Here is a 12,042-nt window from a genome sequence, read left to right on the forward strand (position 1 = left end):
CAAATCCTAAGTTCAAATTAAGTGCCAGGCTGTTTCCAGATATAGCAGTCTGTAAGGCTGATACAGCCTCTGCCCTCAGGGACTTTACCAAGCTCTCTCTGGAGGGTTGGGGAAGCTTTGGCTGAGGTGGGAGGACCCTTTTATCCCCACTATTCTGGCACACTTGCCTGACACACTAGACTTCCCCGTCGTTTAGTCCTACAGAGGATGGCATGTTCCCTACATATCCAGTGCTGGGCAATGAACAGACGATATGGCTCTATCCCCATCTTCAGATACTGACTTTTCTACCTTTTCCTTACACTTGTGAAATTTGGGGAAGTATTCTATTTTGGCATTAAACCGGCCTAGTTTTGAATTCTCACTCCATTACTTAGCAGTTGAAACTCCTTTTTCATAGTGTGTGAAAGAGTAATACTAGGATGTTAAAAGGATCTGGGAGGAAGATCCCAGGGTAAATCAGAGTTGGTCAGATAGAGCCAGTCCTGTCATCTCCTCTTTTGTCCACAACATGCTAAGTAGTGATTTTAACTTCCCACCTGACCTCAATCCTCATCTATAAAGTGACAGCAATACATTGTACAAAATTAAAATGATGTAAAAAATGTATAAAATAAATGAATGAATGAAGAATAAAAATAAAAGAACTGTAGGGTAGTTTTGAGCACTGACTGAGTTCATATCTGCTTATAAGAGCTCCTATATATTTAAGTTATTCAATAAGGAGTATTTGTTCTGTAATTTTATAGGTAAGGGAACCAAGTCACTGAGAAGTGACATGATTTGTTGGAGGACAGTTAGATGCTAAGCTCATCCTACTGCCATTCTCAGACTGATGTTTTTTTCTCAAAAGTAGTGGGTCATTCATTTGAGAGTCTGCTCTTGAAGTAGTTAAGGGTTCTGATCCTGGAGTCAGATTGGACTAAATGCAATTCAGACTGACTAATTATAGCTGTGTGACCTTGGACTTACTACTTAATGACTGGAAACCTTTGTTTTTACCTGTACAATAAAGATAGTGACCCCATTGGGTTTTCATGCAGGTGAGAGTAGAATGAGTACAACATTTAACCATATACTGTAAGCATTCATAAATATTTCTGCCTATTGTTTGTAATCATCAGAAATAAGTACAACTGTATCTAACTATATAACAATGGCTTAGAAGTGCTTGGATTTATTATCTGTTATAAAAGAGCATGGAGACAGTCAGTCTAAGAATAATATGGCAGTCCAAAAAATCTCCAAGGACCCAGGTTTTTCCTCCATTTCTGCCCTGATACCCTCTATATATGACTATGATTAAGATTGCATCCTAATCCAATTTGACTTCTGGATATCTAGCTATCGTCTCCACATTTTGAATAATATAATAGAGGAAGTATGGGGAGGGGGAGAGTCAGGATAGGGCTAATACAAAGAGGTCGTCTTACCCTGATTCCAAAAACAGACAAGGACATCATACAAAAAGAAAACTACAAACTAATATCCCTGTTGAACATAGATGCAAAACCCTCAATAAAATATCAGCAGATCAAATCCAATAAGGCATTAAAAGCATCATGTATCATGACCAAGTGAGATTTATTCAAGAGATGCAAGATGGTTTAATATCCAAAACTTGATCAATGTAATTTACCACTTCACAAAAAAAAAAAAAAAAAAAAAAAAAAAGGAAAGATAAAACTCAGGATCCTAGCAATAGATACAGAGAAAGCATTTGGGAAGAACATCATCCATTTATGATAAAAACCCCTAAAAATGGGGGATAAAAGGAACATCTCAACATAATAAAGACCATATATGACAAATCTACAGATAAGATCACACTAGATGGTGAGAAACAGGTTTTTCCTTTAAGATCAGGCGCAAAACAAGAATGTCCACTTATGCCACTATTATTCAACACAGCCATAGTATTGGGATTCCTAGCCAGAGCGATATGGCAAGAGAAAAATATAAATGGAATCCAAATTGGAAAAGAAGTAAAACTATCACTTTTTGCAGATGACATGATAATGTACACAGAAAATCCGAAAGACTCTAACTACAAAACTGTTGGGAACAATAAACCAGTACAATAAAATGGTAGGTCACAAAAATCCATTGGGTTTCTATATGCAAACAACAAACTAGAAGTGAAAGAAATCAAGAAGACAATTCCATTTATGTTTGCATCTAAAAGAATTATTATAATTACCTAGGAGTAAACTTAACAGAGGAGGTGAGGGACCTATACAGTGAAAAATCTAAGACTTAGTTAAAATAAACAGCAGACACAAGGAAATGGAAAGATTTTCCCTGCTCATGGATTAGAAGAACTGACATTGTTAAAATGGCCTTCTTACCCAAAGCAATATGCAGAGTCAATGCAATCCTGCCAAAGTTTCAATAGCATTCTTCAAAAACAGAGAATGCATCAGTGAAATTTATATGGAACCACAAAGACGCTGAATAACCAAAGCAACTCAGACAAAAAAGAACAAGAATGGAGATGTCACACTCCCAGACTTCAAGCTATGATACAAAGATGTAGTAATTAAAAAAGTATGGTCTTGGATTAAAAATAGATGTATAGACCAACGGCATAGAACTGAGAACCCAGAAATAAACCCACACTTACATGACAGTTAATCTACAACACAGGAGACGAGTATATGCTGGAGAAAAGAAAGAAAGTCTCTAACATATAATGTTAGAAGAACAGGATAGCCACATGCAAAAGAATGAAAATAGACTATCTCACACCATACATAAAAATTAACTCGAGTGGATTAAAGGTTTGGATATAGACTTAAAACCATAAAATACATAAAAGAAAACATAGGCAAAACATTCCATAATATTAGCTTCAGGGATGTTTTAGGAACTCAACTCCAAAGCCAAGGGAAACAAAGGCAAAAATAAACAAACAGGACTACATCAAAGTTAAAACCTCCATACAGCAAAAGAGACTGTAAACAAAATGAAGAGATACCCTACGGAATAGGAGAAAATATTTGCACACCATGCATCAGATAAGGAAATTATATCCAAGATTTATGAAGAACTCATACAGCTCAACAACAGTAAGAAGATTAAAAAAATGGGCAGAAGAGCTAAATAGGCACCTATTGCAAAGAAGACATGCAGATAGCCACAGGTACATGAAAAAAAAAATGTTTATCATTACTTGCCATCAAGAAATGCAAATCAAAACCACAAGATATTACCTCACTCCTGTGAGAATAAGCTATATAAAAAAGACCACAAACAAAAGCATTGTTGAGGATATGGAGAAAAGGGGACAGAATGCTGAGTAGTATTCCATTATGCATTTTGACCACATCTTCTTTATCCATTCATCCATCATTGGGTGTTTGAGTTATTTCCATGTCTTGGTTATTGTGAATAGTGCTGCAGGAACAAAGGAGGAATTTGCAGGGTTTTGTTTTTGTTTTTGTTTTTTTAAGAATTTAATTTTTTTTTAAAGATTTATTTATACAACAACCAGGGTACAGGCCAGATGTGTGGGAGGGCGAGAGGATTCACCAGAGACAGAGCGGGGAACAGAACAGGCTGACTGACGAAATACACTGCGGAGGGGAGCAGCAGGCGAGACAGGAGATGTCTGCTCACCATGTGGGTTGCTCCGAGGCCGGCGGGATGGAACCCTCACTGCAGAGGCTGCGGACAGCCTCACAGCGCTGTGCTCAACCACCTGCGCCACCAGGGAGGCCCAGAATTTGCAGTTTTTAATGCAGTGCTATAAATATTGCTGTGAAGACACATGGGGATATTGACATACTTGGGAGAGAGAGATTAATTTGGTTCAAAGGCATCAAAGACTATGTTTAAGAACTGATGTCTAATGTGAGATGTGGTATGAGGTGAGGTGTGATGGTTGAGTCAAGTCTTCCCCTTGGAACTGGACCTTTGGAAGCTATGCTATTGGCAGACAGACTTCTAGAGGCTTCCTGGTACTTCTCTTAGCCAGAGAGTCTCCAGGGCAGACAGGGTTGTTAAGTCCTGCTATCCATGAAGGCTTTCTGGTTCTCCATTCTGATGTCACCAGACAGCTATCTATTTGTTAAATTAAAACCAGCTGGTTATTGAAAGAAACATATTTATTGGGAATTAACTGCCATGTACAAAATGGGTATTTACTACCTACTTGTCAAACATCAGTGAATTTGTGTTTAATACTCATTTTTTTCAATTAACTCATAAAAATGCATCCCATTAATTCTAAATTAAATGCATATTTGCAAAACTCTAATTCACAGTATAATCAAATAATCTCTTCCCAGCCTGTTTCTGATGGCTACATGATGGTGAAAGAATCCCAGTTGATGTCCTAAGAGACAAAATTTGTAGCCATATGAAATTACACATTGGCCTGGCAGACCATGACTCAGGACTCTTTTTCCATCCATCCCTTCCCTGATAATTTTCCCTCACCCCTCTCTTTTTCTGTATTACTGGGAAGTGGAAGGTGCCCATAGTTGAAACATTTGGATGGTCTCAGCTCATGTTTTAACTTTGAGATTTATCTTTAATCTCAGTGGTAGAAAATAGAGCAGACAGACTTCTGTTTTTGCAGTGCAGTCAGAGTGCTTGGTTGGGAGGCAAAGGACCTGGGTTTTAATTCTGAATTTTGTCATATGACCTTGGGCAAGTCATTGTCTTCCGTACAGCATTTGTATCAGAATTAAGTTAAGCAGCTTTCTTCCCTGCAGCATTTCTTAGAGAGATTACTATTAATGAGCACAGTCTCCAACTGGAGAATGGATATAGTTCTCTTTTTCTAAAACTTCTTTGATCACACAACTTTTTTTTTTTTTTTCTTTCCTTGGCATCTCTGGGTGAACTGAAGATAGGAGGAAAACATTTTGGCAAAAGCTGGGAAGGATGATTTCCAGCATCAGCTGTTGCTAACATTTTAGCATTTTGTTCCTTAGTCCAGAAACCTGGGTTGAGCACCTTAAAGATGACTTGTCAATATGGACCTCTGTCCACGAGACACCCCTGTTTTGACCTCCAACTCTGGTCAGATACAAAACCTCATGCTGCCTTTGCATGGTATCCTCAGAAGTCCTTCCTGTTGTAAATCTGCCAGAGGACTGCAATGGGGGCCTCGGGAGTCCAACAGCGCCCTGATGCATACAGCTGCCCTTAGCATTCAGCCCTCACCTTCCCCAGTACAGCAATTACATGCTCAGCAGGCACCTCGGAAATGTTTAAGTGGTAACAAATGCCCTGAGGGTTCATTATCATCCAGCAGTGCAGACAGTTCTTGCACGGGCACAGGCACCTTGCAGAGGCAGTGGTTCTTTCTGCCTTTGCTGAGCCATTGGCTGAACATATTCCCGCACTGTAGAGGGGTGGGCAGCATGGCCCACCTGCCCCGCTGCCTGCCACTGTGTAATGCTCGCTGCAACACTGGGCTCCACACACATCAGCAACACTGCAGACCCTCCACCGCCACACATGGGCTGGGCAGCCCCCATCTGGCCAAGGAGGAGACTTCAGGGATCTATTTATGGTGAATGAAGAACTCCAGGGGTGCCCAGAGGCATTTCTCAAAGGGTTTGGCAGACTGATGTCCTGTCACCCTGCTTCTGTCCAGCATCTTTTAGGTCATTAAGATAGAGATTCTAATATCTCAGGACCACTTTTACAGTCTTAGAAGCTATTGAGGATCCAGAAGACTTCAATTTATGCTGCTTTTACCTGCCAGATTTTTATGTTAGAAATGAAAACTGAGGTATTGGAAAAAACAATTCATTTAAACATAACAAATGGCAAGCATGTTAACATAAATAACACATCTTTTTAATGAGAAATAGCTATGTCTTCTAAAACAATAAATGTAGCAAGAAGAGAGGGTTTGTTTTACATTTTTGTGAGTCTCTGACATCTGGCTTTGTAGAAGATTCTCAATCTGCTTCCAGAGGCGAGGTTTCTGTCACCATACCTTGTTTTGGTTGAAGTATTTGAAGAAAATTCAGATATGCAGTGAGGAAAGGGGTGGCCTTGCAGAGCCCCCTGAGAGAGTCCTGTTAGATACTTAAAGGTTCCTGGGACGCATTTTGAGAACAGCTGACCTAGTGTCTTCCTGTGGGGAGGAGGTGTGGAGAGGCAAGATCAGATACAGATGTCCTGTGAAAAAGAGAAGCTGCCCCTCCTCACATCACACCCGTGTCTTCTGCCTCGGCTATTTCTCCAGCTGTCCAGCTTGTTTTTTCATTTCTGTTTTTGTTCTTCATGAGCATCTGCCACACAGAAGCCCCAGTGAACCATTCACAGATAACTTCAGTTGCATTTCTTCTTATTCCCGATCTTCTGCTGCTCACATCACATGGACACTAAGATCCCCTGCCCAGGTGTGTGCCCTGGTCTTTGCCCAAATCCCCTTTCTTCGCTCTCCCTCTTGGCGGGCTCCACTCCAGTAGTGCCGGCTTTCTGACCTTGTGAACATGGGAGTCCTGACTTAGGGCTCTTAGACTATCTGGCCCCTCACCCTGGTGCACCCGTCACTTTGATCTTGGTATGACCATCTTGCCATTTAGATGTCCCATTAGATGTCACCCACATTAAAAACATTTTGGTTCAGGGCCTCCCTGGTGGCGCAAGGGGTTAAGCACTGCACTATGAAGCAATCCACAGCCTCTGCAGCATGAGTTTGATCCCTGGCCAGGGAGCTACCCACATGGTGCGGCAGACCTCTCCTGTCTCACCCGCTGCTCCTCTCAGCAGTGTATTTCAGTCAGTCTGCCTGTTCTGTTCTCCACTCTATCTCTGGTGAATCTTCTCGCCCCCCGCATTCCCGGCCTGTACCCCAGCTCTTGTATGCATAAATGAATAAATCTTTAAAAAAAAAAGATGTTTGAATGCATGAATGAGAGAATAGCTGTGTAAAAGACTGGACTTTTTAGACTGGGAAGCAGGCCTGGTTTTGTATTATGGTTTTGTCAGCTACTGGCTGCATGACCCTCACAAGTTTATCAGGCTTTACTTTTCTCATAAGTCTGTTATGACACTACCTGTTGCAGTCAGGTTGGCAGCTCTGACACTATCTACCAGGAGATGGTGTCAGATCCCACAGGGAAAGACTCAGCACCACCAGACCGCCCTACCCTGCAGATGCTCATCGCGAGTAGTAGGTCCCCGGGTTGCCCACAACTTCTGTTAGACTTAACTGCGAATTGGACCTCATGTCCCTTGGATTTGATTATTTGCCAGGCCAGCTCTCAGAACTCATGGAAACACTTACTTACACTCACTGGTTTATTAAGTGATATGAGAAAGGGTTAAGCCGAGCCACCAGATGATGTGAGACACAGGGTGAGGTCTGTGAGCATCCAGCTTCCAGGAGTTTCTCTTCCTGTAGAGACGGGGGCATCATTCTCCTTTATATGGGTATTCTCAGAGGCCTGCAAGCTCCCCAAACTCAAGCTTTTGTGAGTTTTATGGAGGCATCATCATAAGGGTATGATCAATTATGAACTCCATCTTCAGCCCCTCTCTCCTCTTTGGAAAAAAGGGGTATGGAGATGAAAATTTCAGGCTTCTTTCTGGTGACCTGTCTCAACTCAGGAGCTTAATCAGCGACACATCATTAGAACAAAAGGCATTCCTGTCACCCAGGATGGAGGTCTGTGTCACGAACCAGGGTCAAAGACTGACTATTTGAATAAAAGCCTCTTAGAGATCTTATTACTTAGGAAATGACAAGGATTTTAAGAGTTTCATGCCAGGAATTATGGGAAGAGACTATGTGTGTGTGTGTGTGTGTATTCTAATATCTCACAGTACCATTGATTGGGTGGCTTAAGCAACAATTATCTTACAGTTCTGGAGGCTAGGATCTCCAAGATCAAGTTCCTGATCAAGTTCCTGGTGGATTAAGTGTCTGGTAGGGCTTCCTTCTGGTTTGTAGACAGTTATCTTTTGGCTGCATTCTTATTATGTCACCAGTCCCATTCATGGGGGTTCTAATGCATAACCTAATCACTTGCACAGGCCCCCCCTGCAAATACCATCACATTGGGAATGAAGATTTCGATACATGAATTTTAGGGGGACACAGACAATCAGTCCATAGTTCTACCATATAGGGCTGCTGTGTGATTAGATGAGATAAGAACGTAAAGTACTGGTCACATAAAAACATTCTATAGTTGGCTCCCCTTCTCTCCCTCCCCCTCACCTGACTTGCCAATTACACCTCCAGCTCCAGAAATGGTTGCTGGAGTGGGAGGCTGCTGCCCGGGCTCTGCTTGTTGGAGCCAGAAGGGACTGCAGGAGTTGAATTCACAATTCAACTCCATTGTGAATTTCATAGGTGAGGAGACAAAGATCCTCACCTTAGAGGAAGAATAACAACTCACCTCCGGGCTCCCGTGTCAGTTCTCTGAGGTCCTGCTCTCTTGGCATCCCTGTTAGTGACTTGGCTGAGTAGAAACTCAGAAGACTGGGCCTCCCCGGGTGGCGCAGCGGTTGAGCGCTGGGCTGTAAAGCTGCCCACAGCCTCTGCAGCACTGGTTTGATCCCTGGCCTCTGGCAAGGGTACCATATGGCACGGCAGATCTCTCCTGCCCACTGCACCCCTCAGCAGTGTACTTCGTCAGTCTGCCTGTTCTGTTCCCTGCTCTGGCTTTAGTGAATTCTCTCACCCTCCCGCGCTTCTGACTGTACCCAGTGCTTGTATAAATAAATAAATAAATCTTAAAAAAAAAGAAACCCAGAAGACCTAACCTCTGACCCAGGGTCCAATCTCACATTTATTTACCTCTGAATACAGCAAAACTCAGATCCCTGCTCGAAGCTGTTGGGATAGGTCTTCAAACTGGTTTCTTGGGCAACTGATGAGAATTAATTGGAACATGTATGACAGTGGAGGTTTCTGGCTTTACTCAAGACCCATGAAATGAAATCTTGGGGCCAAAAGGACCCAGAAGACACACTTTTTCAGGAACTCCTGATGCATGTACGTTTTGGAGAAAACTGAAATGAGAAACAAGGAGAAGCACATGAAGATTTTCTTTTATTCTTCCCTATGTGGTCACCACCTTTTCTATGGTTTCTTGACTATTTCCTCAGTGACCTACATGCAGAGAGAACACTGGCACTCAGACAGGACTTCTTGGGGAGGAGGCTGCACCAGAGGTTCAGGGGTGTGTGTGGGAAGCCCTCTTAGGAGCATGGCTTGCAGCCCCGTGGTGGGTCCCCTTTCCTAGACAGAGGGTGCACAGTAACCTGCTCCAGCAACCCACAGCAGTGGTCAGAGTGTGGCATCTTGGGGCAGTGCATGGAAAAACTTGCTTGAATGATGACAGCCCCAGCAGCTCTTGCCAATTTCTCAGGATCCATTAGAAAAACAGAACAATCCTTTTCCATCGTCCCATAAATCATTCCACAGGGCACCGTCAGAATGCAACCCCAAAAGATATTTTCATGAGCAGTTGAACTAGAAGACACATCTTGGCTCACTCAGCTCTTCTTCCTAGAGAGCTGAAAGGAAGGTCCTAGCAAACAGGGCTCACGTGCTTGGAGCAAACAGCTGCATTAGATTCTCAGTACAAGTGCATCCAGATTTCTTCAGGTGTGAAAGCTTTGATCTGAGAGGCAAATAGACCCAGGAACATCCTTTTATGGACAGCAGTCAGCGCTGCTCCCTTTCCCAGCGCTGTGACAAAGGTGATGATGCCGAGTTAGACAAGACCAGGGTTAAGTACCGACCCTGAGCCCACTGGTTTTGAGAGCTTGGACAAATCATGTAACAGTCTTGAGCTTCAGATACTAAAAGTGATAATAAAGTATAGCTCACAGCTGAGTGCGTAGTAAATGGGACAGAACATTTGGGGTCCCTGAATAAGCCCAAAGCCTAACATCAGCCATGGCACAATTAATACTAGCTATTTTCAAACTGTTGGCCAAGAGCAACCCCCCTTGCTTGGTTTAAAAAGGAAGGGGGACTAGAAAAACCAGGTGTGGCACTCTCCCTGGTATAGGAGACAGCAGGCCTTGTTCCTGGTGGAATCCTGTCTTGGAATCACTGTCTTGGGAAAGGCCCTCTCCTTTGTGAGCCTCATGTGCTCTCCTGGAAAATGAGGGGGCTGCATTAACTAATCTTCAAAGTCTTTTCCACACTAACCTCTCTCATTTACTGTTTTAACAGCACACAGACCAGATCCCACACTGTGATTGGTGATTGGCTCTCTTCCTGGGGGGCCTGGCCTGCTGACTCCATGAATATTTCCTAAGGAGGTGAGTTCCCCTGTGAAAGGAAAACATCAGCTTCCTTACTGCTCTACACACAGAGTGTGATGACACTGTAGAGGTACAGCAACTTCAGAGGAGAGGGCAAGGGAGGAAGGGGGAGGAGGAACAAGGGAAGAGGAGAGAAGAAACCATTTTCGTTCTCTCTTAATTTTACCTGGGCATCAGCTAGACCATCACGGGCAGATCAGAATGCCTCACTCCGACCTATTAGCTTGAGTTAGAAAATAATTCCAAATCAAACTGCGATGCCTGAATCTATCGCAAATGTCAGCAGCTGGGCCTGAAGCCAGAGTTGTGATCTCCCTCATGTCAATAAATCCTTGAAGTTCCCTCTCCCTTGGAAGCCGGGGTTTCTTCTGATGCTCCTGCTTTCTACCCCAGGCTGCCCTTTCATGAGTAATTTCTTTTAACCCAAGGATCACAGCTGTGAGCCATAATGAAAAGATTTCTTCTGGACTGAGACTGTGAAGAAGCCGCTGCACCAGCAGAAGCAAGTTAGGAAAAAAACAATTAAATCCCATGCTTGCTAACAACTGTGCGGGCAGAGGCCTGGCTGTCATATGCACCATCCACCCGAAGCCAAACCAGGTGCCACAGAGGCTCCAGGTCAGTCTTGCTTGGGTGGGGGGGCTTGGCAATCAGGGTGGGGGAAAGAGGTGACAATGGAATGATATGGTGAATTTCCCACGCTGGTGTCTGAGCTTTCTCGGGCCTTGGACACTCAGGAGAAGGACAGAGGTGGTTCTGGGCCGTCCGCCTCAGTCTTCTGCCCACACTCAGCTCAGAGGCAGGAAGTAGGCGGACTGGCATGGGGAATATTTGAAGTGACGCATCTCATCTTTCCCTGGGGGAGACATATTTCCTGCCTAGCATGGATCTCTGGCACTGTCACTTGTTTTGACAACGTGTACGTCCCACGTGAGGACAGAGATGGGTGGAAATACAAATTCCCTTGGGAATGAAGATCCCGCTGGGTGCTGGGACCTGAGCCTCATCCATCATGGGATTCAAGCTGACCTCGTTCCTGTCTCTTGGAGGACGTGCCTTTTGGCTCCAAAGGGAGGGAGTAATGCTCAAGTTTACCTGAGTGATTTACAAGAGAATTTTCTGTTTTTTATGAGAATCTGTCAATTCATAGTGGGTTAGTAGCTTTAAATATGTTTTGGGGCACTTTTCACTGACACAGATGAAAACTTACTTTGGGTCCACAGTCGAACTTACCCCAGGGCTGCTATTCGGTCACTATTTAGGCAACTTATACTTCTCCATGTGATAACATGTCTTGAAAAGTTGTCTACAATTTGAATTTTGGTAAATAGGTTCATATCTTAATGTAATGGAAGTGGTTACTGCATTGACTTTTTTTCTAGAGAGTTCTTTTGTAATGCAGATAGTCATTCCCAAGTCATCTTTTTTTTCTTTGTGTGATTTTTCATAAATGGGATTTGCTTGAATGGAGCCCCTTCTATACATGTCAATGGCCAGCTTTCCCAGGTTTCTAAATAGCTAAGACAGAGAGGTGACAAGTCAGTCACTGGCTTGGGACAGGGGCGGGGGTTGTCCCAGGAAGGAGCTGTGTTAGAAAGGTCAGGGATTGGGGTGCTTTGGCTCTAGGTTCTGAGTCTCTTTTTATCAGTGTCATGATTTAACCTTGTGACCCTGAAAAATATGTTCAGTTTTCTGAATTAAAACTCAGGGTTAGAATGTGTATCAATTGAAAAATATCTTGGACATCATTTTATAAACTCTGAACATTATGTGTTTCCTTCCATATGG

The 12,042-nt window shown here is 43.2% G+C and overlaps 1 long non-coding RNA gene across 1 annotated transcript in view; it reads left to right on the forward strand.

The window, feature by feature from the left end:
* LOC129144985 (uncharacterized) overlaps positions 1–10,240 on the forward strand; it is a 162,590-nt gene extending 152,350 nt beyond the window's left edge. Inside the window, exon 3 of the long non-coding RNA XR_008549926.1 lies at positions 10,163–10,240. This is a non-coding gene — a long non-coding RNA (uncharacterized LOC129144985). The remainder of the gene's footprint in view (positions 1–10,162) is intronic.
* The last annotated feature ends 1,802 nt before the right edge of the window (positions 10,241–12,042 follow it).

Source organism: Talpa occidentalis, unplaced genomic scaffold (genome assembly GCF_014898055.3).
Source record: "Talpa occidentalis isolate TD23 unplaced genomic scaffold, MPIMG_talOcc4v2.1 talOcc4.8, whole genome shotgun sequence".
NCBI lineage: Eukaryota > Metazoa > Chordata > Mammalia > Eulipotyphla > Talpidae > Talpa > Talpa occidentalis.